At 41.3% G+C, this 22,944-nt stretch overlaps 1 pseudogene; it reads right to left on the bottom strand.

The window, feature by feature from the left end:
* Positions 1-20,269: 20,269 nt before the first annotated feature.
* LOC118854710 lies at positions 20,270-22,423 on the bottom strand (annotated as a pseudogene).
* Between the last annotated feature and the right edge of the window lie 521 nt (positions 22,424-22,944).

Here is a 22,944-nt window from a genome sequence, read left to right as displayed (position 1 = left end):
AATTAACAGAGGGAAGGCACTAGAATTAAGAGGGCTTAGGGAAAGATTTCAGTAAAAGAACAAATTTTAGGTGGGACTTAAAGGAAGCCTAGGAAGTCAGTAAGTGGGTTGAAAAAGGATAGCATGCCAGGCATAGGGAAATAGTCAAGAAAAGCTTGGAGCTGAGAGATGGAGTGTCTCATTCATGGAACATCCAGGAGGTCAGTGTCACCGGATTAAGAAGGTGTAAGAAGAATGGAAAGGTAGGAGGGGGTTAGATTATAAAGGTCTTTGAATGCCAAACAGAGAATTTTGTATTTGGTCCTCGAGGTGATGGGGAACCAATGGAGTTTACTGAGTAGGGGATTGGGGTTGACATGACTGGACCCATACTTTAGGAAAATCACTGTAGTGGCTGAAAGGAGGGTAGATTGGAATGGGGACAGACATGGGGGAGGCAGACCCACCAGCAGTCTATCGCAATAATCCAAGTGTGAGACAATGAAGGCCATGTCTAGAGTGGTAACAGTGTCAGAGGAGAGAAGGGGTAACTGGAGAGATACTGAAAGGTGAAATTGACAGGCTTGGCAACAGCTTGGATATGGGGAGTGAGAGATAGTGAAGAATCCAGGCTGACTTCTAGATTGTGAGTCTGAGGTCTTGGGAGGATGGTGTTGCCCTCTACAGAAATAGAGAAGGTAAGAGCAGAAGAGGGTTCAGGGGGAAAGATAATGAGTTTGGTTTTGGACGTGTTGAGTTGAAGATGTCTACTGGACGTCCAATTCAAGATGCCTGAAAGGCAGCTAGAAAAGCAGGATTAAAGGTAAAGATTGATCAGCTCACCAAGTAAATGCAGTATTATAAACTGCTTCAAAAGATTAAATCTGGGGTTCTTACACCTATAATAACTAATATTTATATAGAGCTTTAAGATCTGCAAGGTATTTTTACAGAGATTATCTCATTTGATCTTTACAACAACCCTGTGAAGAAGGTACCATTAATATCTCCATTTTACAGATGAGGAAACTGACAAAAACAGAGATTAAATGTCTTGCTCAGGGTCACACACCCTTCAAGGCTCTAAGGCAGGATTTGAACATTGAAATTTCAGGTCTAACACTTTATCCACTAGATCAGATATCTACTTGGTATCCACTTAGCTGCTACATTTTTTCCAAAGGGTTTCTTTCTTCTTGGTGGATTGTAAAACAAACAGATGTTTCTCCTTCCATTGGTTTCTTCATGCACCCTAAATGTTCACATGAACTGACTGTGCTCGACCTGTGGTAGAGGATCCCTAGCTCATCTTGGTCTGATCAGCCATAGTCAGACACATCAAAGCTTGACTCTAGCATAGAGAATGAAGGACAACATCCAACCATATAGTTCAATGTAGGCATGGCCACTCATGCAATATTTATACCTATAGGAAGGGATCCTATCTTGGATTGAGCAATAAAAATTAAGTCCTCAATAAACCCAAATGCAATCCAATCCAAGAAGCACTTATTAAGGGTCTACTATGTGCTAAGCCCAACAAACCCAACATATTCTTTTTTTTTTAAATAGATATTCCCAAGCTTATCTGGGCCAAAAAGAACAAAAGAAGAAAACTGCTTACTCCCTCAAACAATTGTCCTCACCGAAAGTGTGAGAGGAGCTAATGGATTGCTGGGAAATCCTAGCTTCTCACTCAGGGCTCTGCACTCTACTGGGTCTTGTTATAGGTAGGTTTGCACAGAGGAGGATGCAGACTGACCTCAATTGTCTCAACAGGATGTAGGACAGCAAGAGGTGATCTTGCAAGTACTTCAGGCCTGTGTTATTAAGGGCTTTAAATATCAGTGTTATTAGTAAATGAGCGGCTCCTGACAGTGCCATAAACTTTATGAGTTCACAACACAGTGTGACAAACCCTTCCTGAAATATTGGTTGTGGATGAGAGACTCCTGATTGCGTTTAGGTATAGTCGAAAGGAAGGGGAGCGGGGAGGAAAGGTCATTTGTCTCTAAGCCAAAGTCCATCGATGGGCAGAGGCACTATTACTTATAGTTATTAACAATAATGACAACAATAAGCATTTTTATGGCACTTTTGATTTGCAAAGTGCTTTATAATCCCTCTTGTTTGTCATTCCCCACAACAACATTGCAGAGCAGGATAAATGGCAAACTCAGACTCCTGTAGGCCTGTTCCTTCAAATTTGGAGGATCACTTTTTAATCTGAAAAGCTAGATGAAAAGTCATTCATTTCTGTTGCTTAAATGGAAATGATTAATAATTAATTAATAATAATTAAATTAAATTAAAAATGAAAGCCTTAAAGCCGCCAGAAACTTTAAGTGTTCTGATGCAGATAGAAATAGGAACCGATTCCTTCCTTGTACCTATGCAGCTTTGCATTAGAGATACAGGGATACAGGGCTTCACTATTCTGCCCTTTGTAGTCTAAGAAAAGTTGGGGGAAGTAATCAGGAAGGAGTGACAGAAAGATAATGCAAGAGCATTAGAATGTGTGGTAAGGTACTGGAGGGGTAGGCAAAAGGACATTCCATTAGATGGCAGAGAAATTATTAGGAAGACCTCTAGAAAGTGTAGAAAGAGAACTGATTGGGGGATATTTATGGGAGGGGATGAGAAGTGAATCAGTTCACATTGCATAGTAGAGAATCAAAAAAATATAGCATGATGCCACTGCCAAAGTATCTAGACTGATGCTTGGCTTCCGGAAGAATGCATAATGGATTGGTTTGGCATGAAGAGCCTGGACGTGGAGCTAAGAGGGTGCCAGGGGAAGTATGTTAAGTATTGGATACACCAGGGATTATAAGAAAAGATCAGGGGCATTAGCAAATGCACAGGAAGATTAGAGACTATCCTTTTGCCACAACTTTCTGTACTAATGTTGTTTTCATGAAATGTGGGCGGGGAGAGGGGGGGGATTGGCACAAGGGAGGGTTGAAACTTTTCTTGAATCTTTTCTTGCAACTTTAAAAAGCAATTTAAACAGGGATATCACAACATTATTCTGAAATATAGAGGAAGCGAAAGTAGAGAGGAGAAGGAAGGATTATATTTTATTTCAAAAGGGAAGGAACATTGTATAGCAGATAAAGCCAAACACTGAAACGGCGATGAGACTTGGTTTTCACCTCCGCCACTGATGGGAATTAATAATAAGAGTAATAGAAATCTTATTTTATGATTTACAAAGCACTTTGCCTACATTACCTTATTTGATCTTCAATAGACTCTTTTGACATAGGACCATTTTGCAGATCTGGAAACTGAGGCTTAGAGAGATTAAATGATTTGCCCTCATCACACATCTAATAAATATCAGAGGCAGGGCTCAAATCTAGCATTCCAGTCCTGCCCTCTTTCTAGGACATCACGCTGCCTTGTTTTTATGCCTCGTAGAAATACTATATGTAGAAAATATGGTTTGGGAGGGGGTGGCCCCTCCCCCTCATCCATCTCCTTACCAGGTGTAGGAGGGAGCAGGGGATACTTTGGCAGATGCCTTCTTGCACTCAGGATACATTAAGTACCATAATCTAATGGAGACAGAAAGGGATGCCCGTAGCACCAAAAGCTCCCCCATATTAGAGGAGCATTCTCTTTCCCTCCCAAGGAACTACAATGGGTGCTGTAGAAGCATCTTCTGGAGACATTCACTGCCCCTTCTGGCTGCATGGGAAACTGCAGAATGCATCAACCCAGCTATGACTTTGTAAGGATGATAATAACGATGGTGATGATGATGACAGCCATGATAATAATAATGATAATAACTACCATTTATAGAAAACCTACTATGCACCAGGCACTGTGCCAAGTGCTTCACAATTATTATCTCATTTGGTTTCACAACAACCCCAGAAGATGGGTGTTATTATCAACTCTATTTTACCGATAAGGGAATGGAAGCAAAGAAGGGTTAAGTGACTTGCCCAGGGTCACACAGCTAGTGAGTATCTGAGGCTGGATTTGAACTCAGGTCTTCCTCATTGCAGGCCCACATGGAGGTCAGGTCCACTGCACCACTTGGCTGCCTCTTCACCTTTCCTTTGTACAAACAGCTGTACAACTCCTTGGATTTCAAGAGGAAGAGAAGAAGGGAGACAGAAGGAGAGAAAGGTGTTTTCAGTGGTAGCATCATTATGCCTGTTCCTAAAACTAATGGGGTAGGAATAGCACAGAATATAAAGATTGATCCCATGACTTTTCTTATTTTTATAGCTTTCCTCTCCTTTTCGTAGGTGGCTCATCTTTGGTTTATTATTTTTTTTCTATCTCTTTTCTGTCCCATTTCCTCTAAACCTAAATTTACTCTCTTACTCTTTGGTCTCTTCTCTCCCAAATGTCTCCCATCCTCCCTCAATAGAGCACTGACTAAGGAGTCAAAGGACCTAGTTTCAAATCCTGTTGAAGCTATTTCATGGGCAGCTAGGTGGCACCATGTTCCCAAGTTCAAATCTGGCCTCAGACACTAGCTGTGTGACCCTGGGCAAGTCACTTAATCCTGCTTGCCTCATTTTCCTCACCTGTAAAATGAACTGAAGAAGGAAATTGTAAATGGCCAGTATCTTTGCCAAGAAAATCTCAAATGGGGTCACGAACAGTTGGAAACAACTAAACAACAACAAATCATTTAACTTTCCTGGGCCTCAGTTTTCACATCCATCAAAAGGGGGTTGGGTGCCCTCTGACATCCCTTCTAGCTCCGAATCCATAATCCTATGATTTTCTATTCCTTATTGCTCCTCCTTCCTTTCCATGCCTGCACTCAATCCTTTCTTCTGGCCAACTTGCAAAGTGGCACAAAATGTTAGCATTAGAAGGAGATTTAGAACCATTTCTTCAAAGCCTTTCGGTTCTACAAGGAAAGAAACAGGACCAGAGAGTCTTGGTGGTGAGAGCACTATCAAAATATAAAGCACAGACAAGGGTTGTCAAGTTATTCCATTATAAGGATAGGGATAGAGATTGGATTTAGGATTTTCCTTGTTACAGGGAACTCCTGTGTAAGGAAACTCCCTCTACAAGTGCAGGTTAGCACCTTCTTTCTTGCCTGGAGGAGTGTGTCAAAGTCAAAAAAAAAAAAAAGAAAGAATCCCTGCAGGCTACATACTGACTTAGAAAACCACAAATTCACATTACACAAGCTTCATCGCACTTCTATTTATTTTGTTAAACACTTCCTAATTGCATTTTAACCTGGTTCAGGTACTGGAGAGTTTGGTGGTAGAATGTAACCTGTGAGCTCCAACTCTGATGCCTTTGGCTCAGTGCAATGAGAACACAGGATCATGCAGCCAATTCGTGCATGAGGCTCTTCTTGAACCTAGGTCCCACCTTGCTCCAAGGCCAGGTCCCTATCTACTATGTCCCACTGTGTACAAATATTCCCACCAGCAGCAGTGATACTTTTTTTTTGGTCTGGCCCCATGATTTAATAAGTATAGTGAATTTATGGTGTGGAAACTCCCCACACAGATGCAGATCAGTGACTGGGCTATAATTTATCATCTTAAAGAGTTTCTTGGGAGCACTGATAATTTAAGAGTCAGGGTTGAACCTAGGGCTTTAGGTCAGTCCTCTATTCACTATACCCCAGATTCTCTCCTTAGGGTCATAGATTTAAAGCTAGAAGAGACCTTAATGGTTATCTAGTTGAACTTTTTCACCTTACAGATGGGGAAACCAAGGCCCAGAAAAGGGAAGCTATTTGCCCCAAAGTTCGATAGGTGGAAAGTAGGAAAGTGGGAATTTGAACTCAGGTCCTGTATGATCATGGGTAAGTGCCTTCCCCTCTGTGATTCCTTCCTCTTGTGAAATGACAGAGTTGGATTAGATAGCCTCTAAGGCTCCTTCTAGCTTGATATCTATGATCCTGTGCTCCAAATTCAGTATTTTTATCCCTGTACTATGTTGCTACAAGTCTTACTTCTCCTCACCACCTCAAAAGGATTACACCTTCATTGATTTCACTGGAGTAACTTACCTAAAATGGTACCTTAGTGCTAATGCATCTCCAGTCTTAACCGCATGGATCCTATGGAGAAAGCTGCTCCCTTGTTAGAATCCGATCATTCGTATTTAGTATGAATACAGAAACAAAAAGTAGAGACATTTGTGAACTCTCCAGTGCATTTACTTTGAAAACTTCTCTGGTGATCATCTTTCTACTCAGCTACTGCTCCAAGCCTTTTCTTCTGGCTACCTACCCTGCCCCTACTCTTTACCTCTGAACAGATGACCTTGTCTCCCAATTTACTGAGCAAATCTTGGCAATCAAATGCAAACTCCCTCATCTCTTTTCTATTAACTTTTAAACCCACACTATATAACTTACTCATCATTTCTCTGCTTCTTTGCTCCAGGATGTGCAAGAACTCTTGTCAAGGCAAATCTCTACTTTCACCCTTAATCCTATCCACTTTTGTGAACAGTGGTGAGTACTTTCTCCCTTTCATCTCCAATCTCTCCCTTTCTCTTGGTTCCTTCTCTGTTGTCTTCAAACATGTCCAGGTCTCTGCTCTGCTGAAAACAAACAAACAAACAAAAAAACAACCCACAACTACCTTAAACCCTGGAACCTTCTCAAGCTACTGTTCTATTACCCTCCACTGTTTCACTGCCAAGCTTCTAAAAAAAATTGTCTATTCTCAGTGACTGACTATAGCTTCCAAATGGACCTCTCTACTGAACCTGCTATTTCTGAATTTAATAACCATCTCTTAATTGCTAAATCCAAAGGACACAATCTCATCTTTGAGCTCCTTTTGAGTTATTCCCTGTAGCTTTTTCTTTTTTTGGAGGGGGAAGGCAGGGCAATTGGCAGGGCAATTTCCCAAGGTCACACAGCTAGTACATGTGTCAAATGTCTGAGGCCAGATTTGAACTCAGGTCCTCCTTACTCCAGGGCCAGTGCTCTCCTCACTGTGCCACCTAGCTGCCCCCACTCCCTGTAGCTTTTGGCCTTGATGACTACCCTCTATTCTTGGATACTCTCTCCTCCTTTGGCTTCTGTGATACTGTTCTTTCCTCACTTTTCTCCTACCTATCTGATTAGCTCTTTATATTTTACTTTGCTGGTGTATTATCCATCCTACTGGGAAAGCAATGGTATATCTCAGAGCCATGTCCTAGACCCTCTTCTCATTTGACATTTTCTCCCTTGATCATCTTATTAGCTTCTATTAGGTCAATGGTCATCTGTAAGCAGAGGACTCATCTATCTATCTATCTATCTATCTATCTATCCTATTCATCATCATCATCATCTCTTTCTCTCTTTATATACATACTTACATACATACATACATACATATATATATATATATATATATATATATATATATATATATATATATATATGTCTAAATGTATTTATTTATCTAGGCCTGTTCTCCCTTGTGGAACTCTAATGCCATTATCACTAACTGAGAGCTGGACTTTTCTATTTGTATATTCCATCAGCATCTTAAGTTCAAGTTGTCCAAAATGGAACTAATCTTTCTTCCTAAACCTGAGAGCCTAAGGAGGCCCAGGAGAGTGTGATGCTTCTGAAACTGAGGAAGGACAAATTACCCAGAAGGAGGGAGTGGTCTACTGTGCAGAATTCAGGAGACAGTTTAAGGAAGGAGAAACTTGAAAAAATTTGAAGAAAATTGGAATTAGTGATTGAGTCACTGGCGACCTTTAAGAGAGTAATTTCAGTAAAATGAAAGGCAGAAGTAATCTTTTTTATTTTTTAAGTAAAATTTTATTAATATCTTTCGTCACCTACATTTGCCGGTATATTCCTTTTCTTTCCCCACTCCCCCAAAGCCGTCTATGATAACAAAGAATTAAAAAGGGGGATAATGGGGCAGCTAGGTGGTGCAGTGAGTAGAGCACCGGCCCTGGAGTCAGGAGGACCTGAGTTCAAATCCAGCCTCAGACACTTGACACACTTACTAGCTGAGTGACCTTGGGCAAGTCACTTAACCCCAATTGCTCTGCCTTCCCCCTCAAAAAAAAAAGAATGGACTTATCCTTTTCCCCCCCAATAAAAAAAGATAAACAATAAAAACGGAGGATAAGAACAGTTCAGTAAGACTAACCAACACATTTAAAGAGTCTGACATTATGTCCAGAGTTCTGTATCTATAGTTTCTCACCTTTGCAAAGAAAGCTGGAAAAGTACCTTCTTATGGCTCTTCTGTGGGGCCAACTTGGCTTGTTATTATTTCACAACTTTCAGTTTCAGTCGTTTTGTTGTTCCTTCCATTTATATTGTGGTCATGGTGCATATGGTTTTCTTGGTTCTGCTTATTTCATTTCAAGTTAGTCTATTTAAGTGCAGAAGTGAAATTTCCAGGGGTTGAGGAGAGGGTAAGTAATGAGGAAGTGGAGATGTTGGCTATAAGACTATATTTTCCCCAAGAAGTTTAACAATTAAAGGGGAGGAGAGAGAGAGTTGAAGCTTTAAAAAAAGGATTGGGGACCTTGAGAATGTCTATAGATACATGGGAAGGAATAACTGGTGATGTAGATCAAGACCATGCCAGAAGGAATGAAGGCCTGCTTGAGTGAGGAGGAGGAAGGGAATGTGTTCGAGGGCCTGATGGAGGCACAGGGATGAGAAGTAAAGGATTAGCTTTAGTGTGGAGTAGGCAGACATTCTTTTTTATGATCAGAGAGGAGGAAAAAGTCAGCAATGAGGCTTTAAAATTGAGAAATGAAGAGGGGAACTGAAGGAACTCATGTCAGATGCCCTCAGTCTTTTCAATAAAGTAGGAAGGTGTCCCCTGCTCTTACCGAAGGGGTTACGAGAGCAGTTGAAGGAAGAGTGACTGTTTTGGACAGATGCTATTGGGAATGAGATATGGAACTGATAAGGGTAAAGCAGCAGCCAGGGCTCAGCTGAGGACAATCAAGGTGAGAAGGTATAATCAGAGATGGGGGAGAACCAGAAGAATGTGACACTTCTGAAGCCAAAGGAAGAGAAAGTCTAAGCACTAGGCTCTCAGTCAAGAATACACCTGGGGGGCAGCTAGGTGGTGCAGTGAGTAGAGCACCTGCCCTAGAGTCAGGAGGACCTGAGTTCAAATGTGACTTCAGACACTTGACACACTGTGTGACCTTGGGCAAGTCACTTAACCCCAATTGCCTTGGTTTCCTCCCTCCAAAAAAAAAAAACCCAACCAAAAGAAAAAAAAGAATACACCTGGGTTCAAATCCCAAGCGTGAAACTTCCTATGTGACCTGGGTCAAATCACAGAACCTCTTAGTTTCCTTATTTGCAGAATGGTTACCAATCAGTCACCAACTATCAAGCACCTACTATTTGGGCAGCTAGTGGTACAATGGAGAGAGTGACAGCCCTGGAGTCAGAAGGACCTGAGTTCAAATTTGGCCTCAGACACTTACTAGCTGTGTGACCTTGGGCAAGTCACTTAACCCTGTTTGCCTTAGTTTCCTCATTGGTTAAATGATCTGGATAAAGAAATGGTAAACCACTCAAGTACCTTTGACAAGAAAACCCCAAATGGGGTCACCGAGAGTCAGACATGACTGAAACAACTCTACGGTAACACTAGTTGTAAAATAATACTCACACTGCCTGCCTCACAGGATAGTTATGAAGGAAGTACTTTGTAAGGTTTAAAGCACTATACAAATATGTTACTATTATAGCCATTAAATTAATTATGTATGCAAAGCACTTTATAACCTTAAAGCATCATATAATTGTGAATTATTATTGTGAATAGAGAATGGGAGACAGAGACCCTGGTCCTGGTCCTGATTCTGACCCAGATCAGCTTTGTGATCTTAGACAAACCTGAACCTCTCTATGTCTCAATGTCTTTTTCTATAACCTGAAGGAATTAGACTAGATGATCTCTACAGCCTCTTTTAGATCTAAAACTAGTTTGCCTTGGGGGCAGCTAGGTGGCACAGTGAATAGAGCACTGGCCCTGGAGTCAGGAGGACCTGAGTTCAAATCCAGCCTCAGATACTTGACACACTTGCTAGCTGTGTGAGACCTTGGGCAACCCCAATTGCCCTGCCTTCCCCTTTCCAAAAAACCCGAACAAACAAAAAAACTAGTTTGCTTTGAGACAAATAGGTAATAGCAAGCAGAGTGATGAAGAACAGCTTAGAAGAGGAGCCTTTTCAATTAAGAACCGGTTATATGAAGGTTCAAACATAGAACAGAGACTTTTGGTTCAAAAATCGCAGGCCCATCCTGATAGACAACCCAAAGAACCAGGACTCAGTGCCTCCAGGCCACAGGTTCCCCAGCCCTGGTTAAGAAGCATACGTTGGTATGTTCCAACTTCCCTTTAGGTGGAACCACAATGTTCACTTTCTTTACTAGGGAGGCAGTGGAAGTTTTGTTGCTAAATCTGCAGAATGGGCATCAGACATCTAACTCTACAGGTAAAAGAACAGGGCGTTATTGTTCCTTCAAAGCCCAGTTCAGGTACCACTCGCTGCCCAAGACCTTTCTTGATTCACCACAGTTGTTAGTACACTCCTCCTCTTGAAATTATTTCTGGAGAGCACATACATATTTTATAAGTAACTCGTATAAGTTTGTGTGTACCTTATATTTACTTATAGAATGTAAGCTCCCTGAGGGCAGGAACACTTTCATTTTCACACTTCACTAATGCCTTGCCAATAGAATGTGCTAAATAAAATGAATCCCCACAAAACTCAGCGAACAGTCCTGTGTGCCCGGCACACAAAGAGGGCTCAATAAATCTTTGCTGAATTTCATCTTTAAGTCTTTTCCTTGCAATAGGAGCTATAGTAATTTAGGGTTGTGTTTGCAAGAATTACTATTAGAATGTTCATTAATATCATAGTACCCCCTCTGAGGTTACTTTCCCAACAGGGCATTCATCCTCTTCGGTTAGGGTTCCCTGCAGTTGACTACTACTTTCCCCAGAGTAATCTTAAGTCACAATCTTAATCACAAGTCTTCCCCAGTTGCTTGCCATTTGCAACTCACTAGCTATCTCCATTAGCTTTTAAGAAAGAGCTTTACTAGAATAGCAAGAGTTGGTATATAAGGACAATGGTACTGAGGCATCTGCGTAGAGAACACATGTAACCAAAAAGGTATCTCTTGACTCTTGGCCCTTCGAGTCTTTTTTCTCCTTCATGTAGTCATCATGAAGGTTCTCTACTGGAAGGATTAGCCACTGCTAGGCCGGGCCCCTCTGATGTTGAAGGAGATAGATATATGTGAGGCTTGAGAAGAGATGAGAAAATTCAGGATAGCTTTGTTAAGGAATGAAATAGGAAATCAATTAGGCAGGAATAAAAGGATCGCCTTGCTGCAGGGAAGGCCCAGTTGAAGTGAGAAAATATAAATCTGCAGTGTATCCCGTCCTCCTAGTTGTGTATGATACTCTCTAGCTCTGTTCTGCAGCATTTGAGTAGATGATAGGAATAATCTGGGACCACCATTCAAAATTTTTTTTTAAATTTTATTTTTTCCAATTACATGCAAAGACAATTTTCAACATTCATTTTTTGATTTTGAGTTCCAAATTTCTCTCCCTCCTTTCCCTTCCCCCTCCCTAAGACAGCAAGCAATCTGATATAGGTTATACATGTACAATCATATTAAACATATTTCCACATTAGTCATGTTGTGAAAGAAGAAACAGAACAAAAGGAAAAAAAAAACCATGGAAACAAAAACAAAAAAGAGAAAATAGTATGCTTTGATCTACATTTAGACTCCATCAATTCTTTCTCCCATGTGGATGGCATTTTCCGTCATGAGTCTTTTGGAGTTGTCTTCGATCGTTGTATTGCTGAGAAGAGCTAAGGCAATCATAGCTGATCATCACAGAGTTACTGTTACCGTGAACAATGTTATCCTGGTTCTGCGCACTTCACTCAGCATCAGTTCATGTAAGTCTTTCCAGGTTTTTCTGAAGTCTGCCTGCTCATCATTTCTTATAGCACAATAGTATTCCATTACATTCATATACCACAACTTGTCCAGCCATCCCTTAATTGGTGGGCATCCCCTCAATTTCCAATTCTTCGCCACCATACAGAGAGCTTTTTTGTACATGTGGGTCCATTTCCCTTTTTTGCGATCTGGGATACAGACCTAGAAGTAGTATTTCTGGATGAAAGGGTATGCACAGTTTGATTGCCCTTTGGGCAGGACCACCATTTTTGACAAAGGAAAAGTGGTCGTAGAACAAGAGGGAAATGCATTTGTCTGCTTAGCATAACACTTGACACACAGTAGGTGCTAAATAAATGCTTGTTGACTGACTGAAAGGAAGCAGGGAAGGTATAAGACAGAGTTGATGGAATGAGGACAAGATGAGGCTGATTGAATATTATATTCAATAGAATGGAATAGTGTAGCAGATATTCCTGGTTCAGGTCTGGTTTTGATTAGATGACCCAAGTTCCCTTCCAAGTCTCAGATTCAAAAATTCTCTGGTGGCAGCCAAAAAAAGCAATAGGGTCTCCTTGAATTAGGGTGTTAGTCCCACTGTGTTCTTGGCATTTTGGGTGACCGTCTGTGAGAAGAAATGAGCAAATGAGGAAATACTGGACCTGGGGAGTTGTAAGGAAGAAAGAGCAAATAAATGCACAGGCTCGTCATTACTATCAGCAAGAACAAATGCTTATTGAGTACCTACTGTGTAAAGTCTACTGTGCTCTTGAGGAACTTAATATCTAGCAGGGAAAGTAAGACCTAAACACACAATATATATTAATACATAGTACATGTGCCTACTAACACATGTGTATATACATTCATGTGCAGATGCATACCTGTTTGTGTATCCCGCATGTACATATGTACAATGCACATTATATGTGCACGTATAAGCATATGTACACGCGAGTGCATGGGCATATGTGTGTACATATGTATTCATGTGTGTATCTGTCTTCTGCCGGTGAAGCTGGACAAAGTATATGTGTGTATATGTGTGTTCATATCTATTTCTCTCTCTCTCTCTCTCTCTCTCTCTCTCTCTCTCTCTCTCTCCTTATATCTGACATAAAAACCAAAGGAGAACACTACCTTTTTGAGGAAGGGGTACTTAATATCAGAGAATCTTAAATAATATGCATACACACTTACACACACCCCACACCTTTCCAGAGTTCTTTTTTCTTCTTAACTTTATACATTAAGCATCTTCGGCTTAAGAAACAAGCTTCCAACCAGTAGGTTAGTGGAAGACAAGGACTGTTAGCTGCACCTGGTAATAATGCCTCATTTTTCTTAATTTTAATATATGCATCTTTATATACGCATACAAGTAAATATATGTACATACACGTGTGTATATATATATGTATGTGTGTACCTGGAAGGCAGAGCTCAGAACACAGAGAAGGCAACGTTTTAGAGGTCGTTATCATCAGGGATTGCCCAGTTAGAACTGTCTCTATCAACAGTTCTGCCCACTCAGCACTCCTACTCACTGATTACTAACATGGCCCTCCATCTTTATTTCCAGCCCCAACCTCTTTCCTGAGCCCTAGGTCACTGCCTTCTACTGGCTGAGGAATAGCTATGCCTGAGGGTGTTATTGTCAGCTGGCACTTAACATGTCCCAAACCAAAGTTGTGACTTTGCCTGAAAAATCTCTCCCTTCTTTCACTTTGCTCAGTTGGTGGTACCATTGTCCTATCAGTCACCCTCAGAATCCCCAAGGTATTTTCTGTACTTCCTTCTCTCCTGACAACTTTCTGCTTCTAAAAGCTCTCCCATCCATTCCCTTCTTACCCTATTCAGGATGCCATTACCTCTCATCTGGATTAAGGTAATGAGTTCCCAATTGGTCCTTTTGACTTCAATCTCTTCCGTACTGAATCTATCCTTTCTTTACACAGTTACCAAAATACTCTTCCTAATGAACAGATATGAATCCATGATCAATGTCCTTAAAAACCATCAATGGCGTGTTGCTACAGGACGAGATAGAGATACTCCTTAGCCTAGGATTCAAGGCTTATTACAATTTAGTTCTGATCTCCCTCCGGTTTTCTCTTATGGTATTGCCTTTGTACACTTTACATTAACCAAATTGGGCTGTTTTGCTAGGCTAGCTGCTTTCCTAATCTTACTCTGTTCTAAAAGCTTTTAGGCCCAAGTCTAGAACAATCTTGTCCCTTACCCTGTCAGGTCTTGACAAACTTCTTCTTCAAGGCCTAGATCAAAATCACCTTTTCCATGGCACTTTCCCTCAGTCTTATCTCTTGGGCCAGTAGATTTGACCTTTTCTATGCGCTCATTTTCTAGCTTGCATTAAAGTGATTTGTAGAAACATCTCTCTTCTGCTAGGCCAATGATTGGCTGTCTTCCAGGCTCTCGGACGCTCTCCCGCTTTTCTCATGGCTTTAGCATTGAAGCCACAATCTTTCTCTTTCTTCTGGCCTTCCAAGCTGGCCATTACTCTCAGTGACTGGCTGTAGAAGATTTGTGGGGAAGAGAAAAAGAAACCAATGAAAAGTTAGAAGTTTCAACCTGGGGTGTCCAGGAGATCATGAGTACTAGATCTATGCATACTCATTTAAACAAAGTCATGGGACACATTAAGCATCTTGGGCTTAAGAACAGGCCTTCTACCTAGCAAGCTAGTGGAGGGCAAAGTCGGTTAAGCACACCTGAAAATAAGCCCTCATGTTTCCTGATGCTTGCCAGTATCCCTAGAATTCCCTTTCAGCAACTTCACCTTCCAGCTGTTCCTTATGTTGATGGGGGGCAGGAGAGGGAAGGGAATAACAGAAGAAGATGAGTTTGATTTTAGATGTGTGAGTTTGAGGTCACAGTGAAACATGAAGGTGGAAATGTCCAGGATACAGCTGAAAATGCAGAACTGGACCTTAGGAGAGAAGTCAGGGCTGAGAGTCAGCTGTGAGAAACTGTAACTGAAACTTTGAAACCCTAGAACTGGGTGATGTGTCTGAGGGAAAGAATACAGGCAGAGAGGGGTAGAACTGAGGACAGACCTTATTCTGTTCATGTTTAGGGGGCAACAGGAGGATGAACAGAAAGAAATGGGGGAAAAAACCCACAACAACAATGTGAGAAGTAAGAGTTGAATCAGTATAGATTGCTGACATTGAAACCAAGGAGGGATCCTATTCTTTTGAGGAAGGGGTACTTAATAGGTTTTTGGTTTTTAGTGTTTGATTTTTAAAATTTTGAAATTCACAAACGTGACATAAAATGAGCATTTTGTATACACCATAAAACTGAAATAGAAGCATGCACGTAAACAAATTCTTATATAGCTTGATTTTCTTTTCAAGTAATTAAAAAATTGAACGCGGAATTTTCAAAGCTATCCTCATTACTTCTGGCCTTCCCATTCTAGTGTGCATATTTTAAAAAAAATCTACCCATTTCCTTTCCTCTTTTTTTTAGTGGGGGAAGGGTAATCCTATTCCTAATCTTCCTTATAATGCCATCCTCTCCTATCCAAATATAATAAAAATAGGCAAGCAAAATAAATTCCCACACTATCCATGTACCAAAATGCACTCCTCTCACTTCTCATTCAGGAGGTACTTAACAGTGTTAAATCAAGAGGAGAGGTCAAGGAGAATGAGACCTAAGAAAACCTGCTATTGCATTTGGTGATTAGACTACCACCAGTGACTTTCCACTACGCAGTATCTATGGCAGGAAAGGCAGAAGTCAGATTGCTAGGGGTAATGGAGAGGATATGTAGTGATAAAATGGAGAACATGTTTTGACTACATTTTTGAGAGGTTTGACTGTGAAAAGAATGAGAGAAACATAATGATAGCTAAAAGGGGCAGCAGGGTCAAGTGAAGGTTTTGTGTTTTGTTTTTTTAAATAGGGTAAATCAGAGCTCAGTTGAAAGCAAAGGAGAGAACCAGTGGAAGGGAAGACACTAAAGATGCTATAGAGAATAGGCCTGTAAATGAGAGAGCAGTGTCCTAGGTGATGTGAGTAGGCAGATGCGTGCTGGCAAACGTTTAACAACTGGCTCTCAGAGGGGAAAAATGTACTTGACACACTCGTAAGTTTAATTTGCATTATTAATATTTTTCTCTAGAATTTTCTTTTATCTAGATGATCAACGGAACAATAAATCAAGCCCTAATTTGTAGCTTCTGTCAATTTCTGAGGTCTAAATGCTCACTCTGAAAAATTAAAAACTCCTGGGAGTGAGTGAGGAGCAAGAAGAAGACAGGGAAAGAATACTTGGCTCTGGAGTGAAAGGATCTGGATTCAAATTCTGCTGATACTTCCTATCAGTATAACCTTGGGCCTCTTTACCCTAGTCAAAAAAATAAATCTATCTGGGAAGGGAAGACCTTCAGGTTTTCTGGCTAAAACAAACAATTGCTATTTACATTCATTCTGAGCCATCAGGGCTCAAACAATGACCAAGTAGGGCTTGGCCTGGGACCTACTGTTGGCCAATCAGTGAGGGCCAGAGTGATTTGGAGTTAAGGCTGGTCTTTAAGGGGAAAAAAAGGGTTCGGACTTTACATTTACATTCTGTTTGGAGAGAGCACCTGCAGGTAAAGATGTGGTCCTCATGTCAGACCTGCACAGCTTGGCAGTAGGCAGGGGCCAAAATTAAAATAGGCTGACACTTCTTCAGGAGGCAGATGGGTTAGGCTAGAGACAGGCTGACGATGGTTGCTGTGGATCACGTGATGAACAAGAGAGTGCGCAGTGGCAACCCTACATTTTTTGGAAATCCTTTGGTGGGCTACAAGCAGCCCATTGGTCCTATGTTGTGCAGGCCTGCCTTGTGTGGACACAGAGAAGGGAAAGCAAGCAAGAAAGCAGTGTTGCCCAAATGGTCAGTCCCCAGTGGGCAGCTCCTTTTCTACCGTATTTCACCATATAATAGTAGCCACCGCATATTCGTTGCATGTTTTTTCAATCCAAAAATTGGTTTATAACTTTTCATTATGTAATCGTCACATGGTATAATTCTGTTCGTCATGCCACTTAAAAGGTAAACAGAGCAGCAGTGTATTCACTGGTGGCACTGTTGAAGTTTGGGGTTGAGGGGTGCTCAAGACTCCAAAATACCGACATGCTGGGTCCTGTTTGAATGAATTCGACTCAAGCCTTCTCAGCCAAAGAAAAACAGTTTATTAAAGATTCGCCATATTGGGCAGACTCCTAGAGAGCCTGAGCATTTGTAACGCTAATGCCAGCAGGCCAGATTAATCTGAGCTGAGCTAGATTGAATCTGAGTGCCTTCATGGAGACAAGATGGAGTTTATCACAGAAAAATTGTGGGAGGGATCAAGGGTGGGATCTGGGGTGGTGGGAGGAGGTGTTTAGGGTGGACTGGGGTGACTGGGGTGAGGTCAGACTCCAGGGTGGGAAATAGCTGAAGGAGGGCTAGGGTAACAGAGTATAAATATTTTGATAGGATCAAGGGTGGGAACTGGCCAGCAGGCAATCTAGAGGTAAGAGACAATGGAAGGGTAGGCTAGGCTATTTGGGCATGAAAAGCCAGATTCAGGATGGGGTTCAAGGAGGTTCCCACTGCCTAAACCCCATTCATTTATCTCTCCCATATTGCTAGCTGAAAGCCTAGAATTCTCAGCATTCATGGTCTGTATAGTTCTGAAAGCCACTTGGGTGATTTGTTTAGAGCCCTGCAGTGCTAATGGTATTGGCACTCAACCGATGAAGAGCATAGATGCAAGGGGAGCCTGCAGGCTGGCAAAGCTGCCATATAATATGGCAATTTTAACATGCATTCATGAGTATTCCGTGCATCCTAATCTTGCACCAAAGACAGTTTAATAACGAATGATTTTTAAGTAATACTGGTACAATGAAAAAAAAAGCTTCACATAATGGTCACACCCCCATTTTGGGGGCAAAAAAAATTTGGCATAAAATTGGCGAGGATTATGAGGTGAAATAAGGTACTCAGCAGGGATTGTTGTTTTTGTGGTCGTTTGTCCTTTGTTCTCATGGAGGGCCATGACTTCAGAGAGGTGATGCCATGAATCAGATTTAAGTGAGGGAGGGCTGTGCAAAGTCACCAGCCTCACTCCTCCAGAGCCATCTGGATCTAGTGGCCAGATACACATCAGAACACCTGGAGATACCTTCCTTCCTTCTTTCCTTCCTCCCTTTCTTCCCTCTCTCCCTCTGTCCAAATAGGGTATCACAACCTTATCTACAATGCTTTGCCCAAAAGGAATGTCAATTTTAATTTCTTTTTATTTTTGACTAGGTAAAGAGGCTATTCTCTACTTCATTTCTTATTAAGTCTAATCACTGAATGAGAGTTGCCTCAGTCAAAATGAGACCTCTTAAAGACCTTGGCTTGAAAAGGCCAAGGTCTCCCATTGCATCCTGGGCCATCTCTAGTTGTCCTGATGTGTATCCGGCCACTGGACCCAGATGGCTCTGTAGGAGAAAGTGAGGCTGGTGACTTCACACAGCCCTCCCTGATTCACTTGCATGTAATGGCATCACCTCCCTGATGTCATGGTCCTCTTCAAGAACAAAGGACAAACAACAACAACAGCCTTGGGCAAGTCACTTAACTCCATAAAGTAGCCTCTGTTTCTGTATCTGTAAAATGAGAGGGGATTGGACTATATAATCTTTGAAGTCCTTTCTAGCCTTTAATCCATGATCCTAAGATCCAATGATTGGCTTTAGAAATGAAAGGCATATTTCCTCCTGAATAGGAAGGAAAGGAAGAAAGGAGACAGTGACAATGAGTAAGCTCACAATGGTCTTGATCTCAAAGAAGAGAGTTCATGGGCAGCTAGGTGGCACAGTGAGTAGAGCACTAGCCCTGGAGTCAGGAGGACCTGAGTTCAAATCCAACTTCAGACACTTGACATGCTTACTAGCTATGTGACCTTGGGGAAGTCACTTAACCCCAATTGCCCTGCCCTTCCCCCCACCCAAAAGAAGAAGAAGAAGAAGAAGAAGAGAGCTCATTTGAATAGAGAGTCAAATGGGGGCATTGAGTAGAGAGGATAGAGGTGTGGAATAGTCATCAAGAGGAGTGTGCAAGAGAAGGAGACTGGGGCTATTTCAGCAGCCAGGGTTGAATAGCAGTTGGACTGAGGCCTGAGGCTGGAAGCTTTGACTAGGGAGAAATTGCAAGAGATATGAACTTTCTCCTAGCCCCATCAATCTTTTGACTTGTTCTCCCTTTTTTCCCCATCCTGTTTCTTCCTGTATTATACTTTCTCCTTTTTCATTCTCTTCCTTTTCTCTTCCCACATCTTCCTGAAATTTGATCATAATGCGTCCTTTTGCATTTTTATTTTTTGCATTTAATGAATCATGTTATATTTTTAAGGAAAATGAGTTAAATGTTTTCTATTTTTCTCTCTTTCATAAGAGTTAATAGTAAATGCCTTTTTATTTGTGTATGGCTCTCATATGCTTTTCCTCTAAGTCAACAGTGCCTTTGGAGGTGAGAAAAGTATCCCTACCTCTGCACTAAATCCTTTTGCATAATATATAACATTAAGATTAATTTTTAAATTATTTTATTTTGCGACTCCATAGCATATAATTTTTCACTTCTATTTTCTATGATACTCTGTAAAAAAAGCAAGTTGTCACTTTTCAGTTGTCACTTTTGACTACTGTTAACCTGACACTAGAACTTGTCAAACCACCAAGTGTCATGTGACCCATACATCCTACAAGGGAATCCCAGTGGGATAACCCCAGTAAGGGTTAGACTACCCCAGAGGGCCTCTGACAAGTGGCTTATTGGTTAGTTTATACCCTTCTATGGATGGAAACAGGACAGGGGGCAGGAGAAGAGTTGAAAGGAAAAAGCAATAGAAAGCAATAGCTAATTGCCAAGCTTCACCTTTACCTGACCTTTAATCTGCCCTCCAAGTGACATCCTGGAAGACCAGACTACTGAAGTTGTACACCTGGAAATTCTACCCTTTAGAAAGGTGTAGCCTAGTAACTAAGTATCTGAAGAATTTGCCTGTTTTGCTAGGTAAAGGTGGTACAATAATTGTTGTCTAGGATGTAATCTATAAAGAAAATAACATGTGACCTGGAGAGCAGAGAGTAGCTGTCAAATTATAACATGAAATGGAACAAGGCTCAGGATTGGCAGCTATGATCCATATTTCTTGGAATTGTTTTGACATCATATTCTATATTTTCACCATTTTTTACATCTCTGTATTTACTGCTTATCATGACAGTTTATTATAGGAAAAAAAGTATGCATTTTCAATATTATTTTGAAGACACTTGATGGTATTATAAGTGAAACCTTTACATATAGATGTTCTGTAATCAGACAGGGAAAAAGAGTTGGCCATTCTGTGTTTCTGTGTGTGACAGTGTGTGTATGAATGGGAGAGATTGAGTGATATAGAGACGGGAAGAAAGAGACAAGAGACAGAAAAAGAAGGAGGATTATATGTGTTACATAATGAGTTCACCCAGCATACGATCAGACTTGTTTTCTTTCTTTTTTTTTTTTTTGAGTGGGGAAGGCAGGGCAATTGGAGTTAAGTGACTTGCCCAAGGTCACACAGCTAGTAAGTGTGTCAAGTGTCTGAGGATGCATTTGAACTCAAGTCCTCCTGACTCCAGGGCTGGTGCTCTACTCACTGCGCCACCTAGCTGCCCCCAGCCTTGTTTTCTAATTAAAATGTTTGCCATTCTCATTTGACCTTAGGAACATTTGAAGTAGCCCGCCAAATTTTGTGTGTACCATTCCGTTCCCCAAATGGTGGTCTAGATAGACAAGATGGATAGATATGAAATTTTAGAGAATATATGGTCTTCCCTCCCTGGTACCTACTGGTGCTGGTTTGGGGGCTGGCAGGGGAGGGGAGGACTGCTGCCGTCCTAAAAGCAAGCTAAAACTTGCTTTTCTTCTCCATTTCCTTTGTTTCTAATGAAAGTAAGCAGTCTAAGCAGTGCTTGCTTGAGATTCCAGGGTATAAAGTTTATCTGTAACACAATTTCATTGATAGTTACAGCATTTGTTGTTGTTTGTCCTTCATCCTGGAAGAGGACCACTTTTGCATCAGAAGAAGCTCTTTCCTCTGGAGTCATCTGGATCCAGTGGCAAGTATTTGACTCAAAAAGAAAAGATGTCTGCATCCTTGATGCTTAGATAGGTAAATCTAAACATCACATGACCTGGGCTTTTTTTTTTTCATTATCGTGTTGGGACAGGAACACAACAGTTAAGAGTCTGTTGAAACAGTCTTCCTTTCAATCCTCAACTCAGTGCTGGTCTTTGAGGTAGCAATGGAGTCTGTCTCCACTTTGTTGCCAGAGATCCCTAAATGCACATCAGTCATGAATCTGAGCATATGAATCCTGCTAACTTTGAGAGATTTGTACTGGTAGTTTCATATCATGTCTCGGACGGTGGCTATGTCAGTCTGAAGCTCCTTCTCCCCAGAACCGATTTCTTAAACAAGGCAGAATTCCAAATTGCTTTGGCTATCTAAGGTGCAGTCCAAATCTACTGGGTCCCTTCTGCTTCCCTAGGTAGTGTTGAGAAACTGAACCCCTCCCAGAGTACTTCCTCCATTTCAGTGCCTTTTCTAAGATGTCACTCATGGTGACCTCTGCACTGTCCATCTGAATAAAGAAGAACTCACAAGTAGAATTATTTCTAACAGAAAGCCATTGTTTGATTGCAGTACCAGAAGGGGATTACTTCTTAACCAAATCCAAAGGGCTAAAGTCAAATTTCTAAATGGGTTCATTAGAATCCAAGGGATTGAGATCTGTGTCAACTTTGACAATATGGAGAAAATAAGCAGTAATGCTGTCATTGCGTATAGGTTCCTGTCCTTTACTAATGTACTGCCAGCAAATGAGGCCAATTGGGCCATGCACCCCATTGGCTTGTGCTATGCTCATGACTGTCATAGTCAGCCTTCTATGTTGGTTCATGTGAGATGGGAGGTAGGAATCAATTTTGTTGTTGTTGTTGTAATGGTCTCTACTTGACCCTTATGATCAAATTTTGAATTTCCATTAGAAGGGTTATTCATTTGGAGTGGGCACTGTTCTTTCTAGTTATACAAAGAGAATCAATTGCTTCCCCAGGCTGGAAGTCTTGACTTTGAAGTTTTGTTGTGGTTTTTTCAAACCATAATGTGAGCTGAGCTCCTTTCATGAGTGACAAACACTTTTTCCTTTTGTCTCTTTTTTTGGATCTCTTCTTTGAGCTTCTTCTGATACAAAAGTCCCAACTTGAGGTACTCTTAAGAACTGGTCGGCATAGATATAAACCAGAGTCTCAACACTGCTACCTGGCTTTTTTAAGTCACCCCAGACAATCACCAAAGGTGGGTGAAAGTTTTCCATATCCACATCATGATTAATCAAAACCATCTCATATATATCCATGTCATCACTGGTCACATGGAATTGCCAGATATGAGCCAGGATGATGGGTTATCCAAGACCATCCATTATGGAGATTTCCTTAAAAGCCTTTTTTCTCCTCTTCATGTTGTTCCATGGGATCTCTGGAATTCTTGGGAAAGGGAGCTTAAGGGGGTTGGTATTTGAGTTGGATACTCCTCCTAGGGTCATTCTGAGGCTCACTTCAGACCCCCTCTCCCTCCAGGCTCAGGTACAGCCCTGCCCCAATGCTCTGATGGCCCATCCATGACTTTCACGCTCAGGCCTATTTATTTATTTTGATACTTCCATTGTATAAGCACTATTTTTTCCTGTGCTCACAAGAAGAGTTGAGACAGCATCTCCATCTCTGGTCAACAGTAAGACTAAAATAATGAATGCACTGCCACTTCTGGGGATTCATAATAGCTTGAGTAAGTCTATTTGAAGCCCATAATTTACTATAGTATAGAATGAGCACTGAACTTACAGTCAAAAGATCTGGGTTCAAATCCAAAGTCTGTCGATTATTAGGTGTATAATCTTGGGCCTTTACCACTCTGACCCTCAGG

Source organism: Trichosurus vulpecula, chromosome 6 (assembly GCF_011100635.1).
Source record: "Trichosurus vulpecula isolate mTriVul1 chromosome 6, mTriVul1.pri, whole genome shotgun sequence".
In the NCBI taxonomy this organism is placed as follows: Eukaryota; Metazoa; Chordata; class Mammalia; order Diprotodontia; family Phalangeridae; genus Trichosurus; species Trichosurus vulpecula.
The sequence above is the reverse complement of the archived record's forward strand: the minus strand, read 5'-3'. Positions and strand labels throughout refer to the sequence as shown.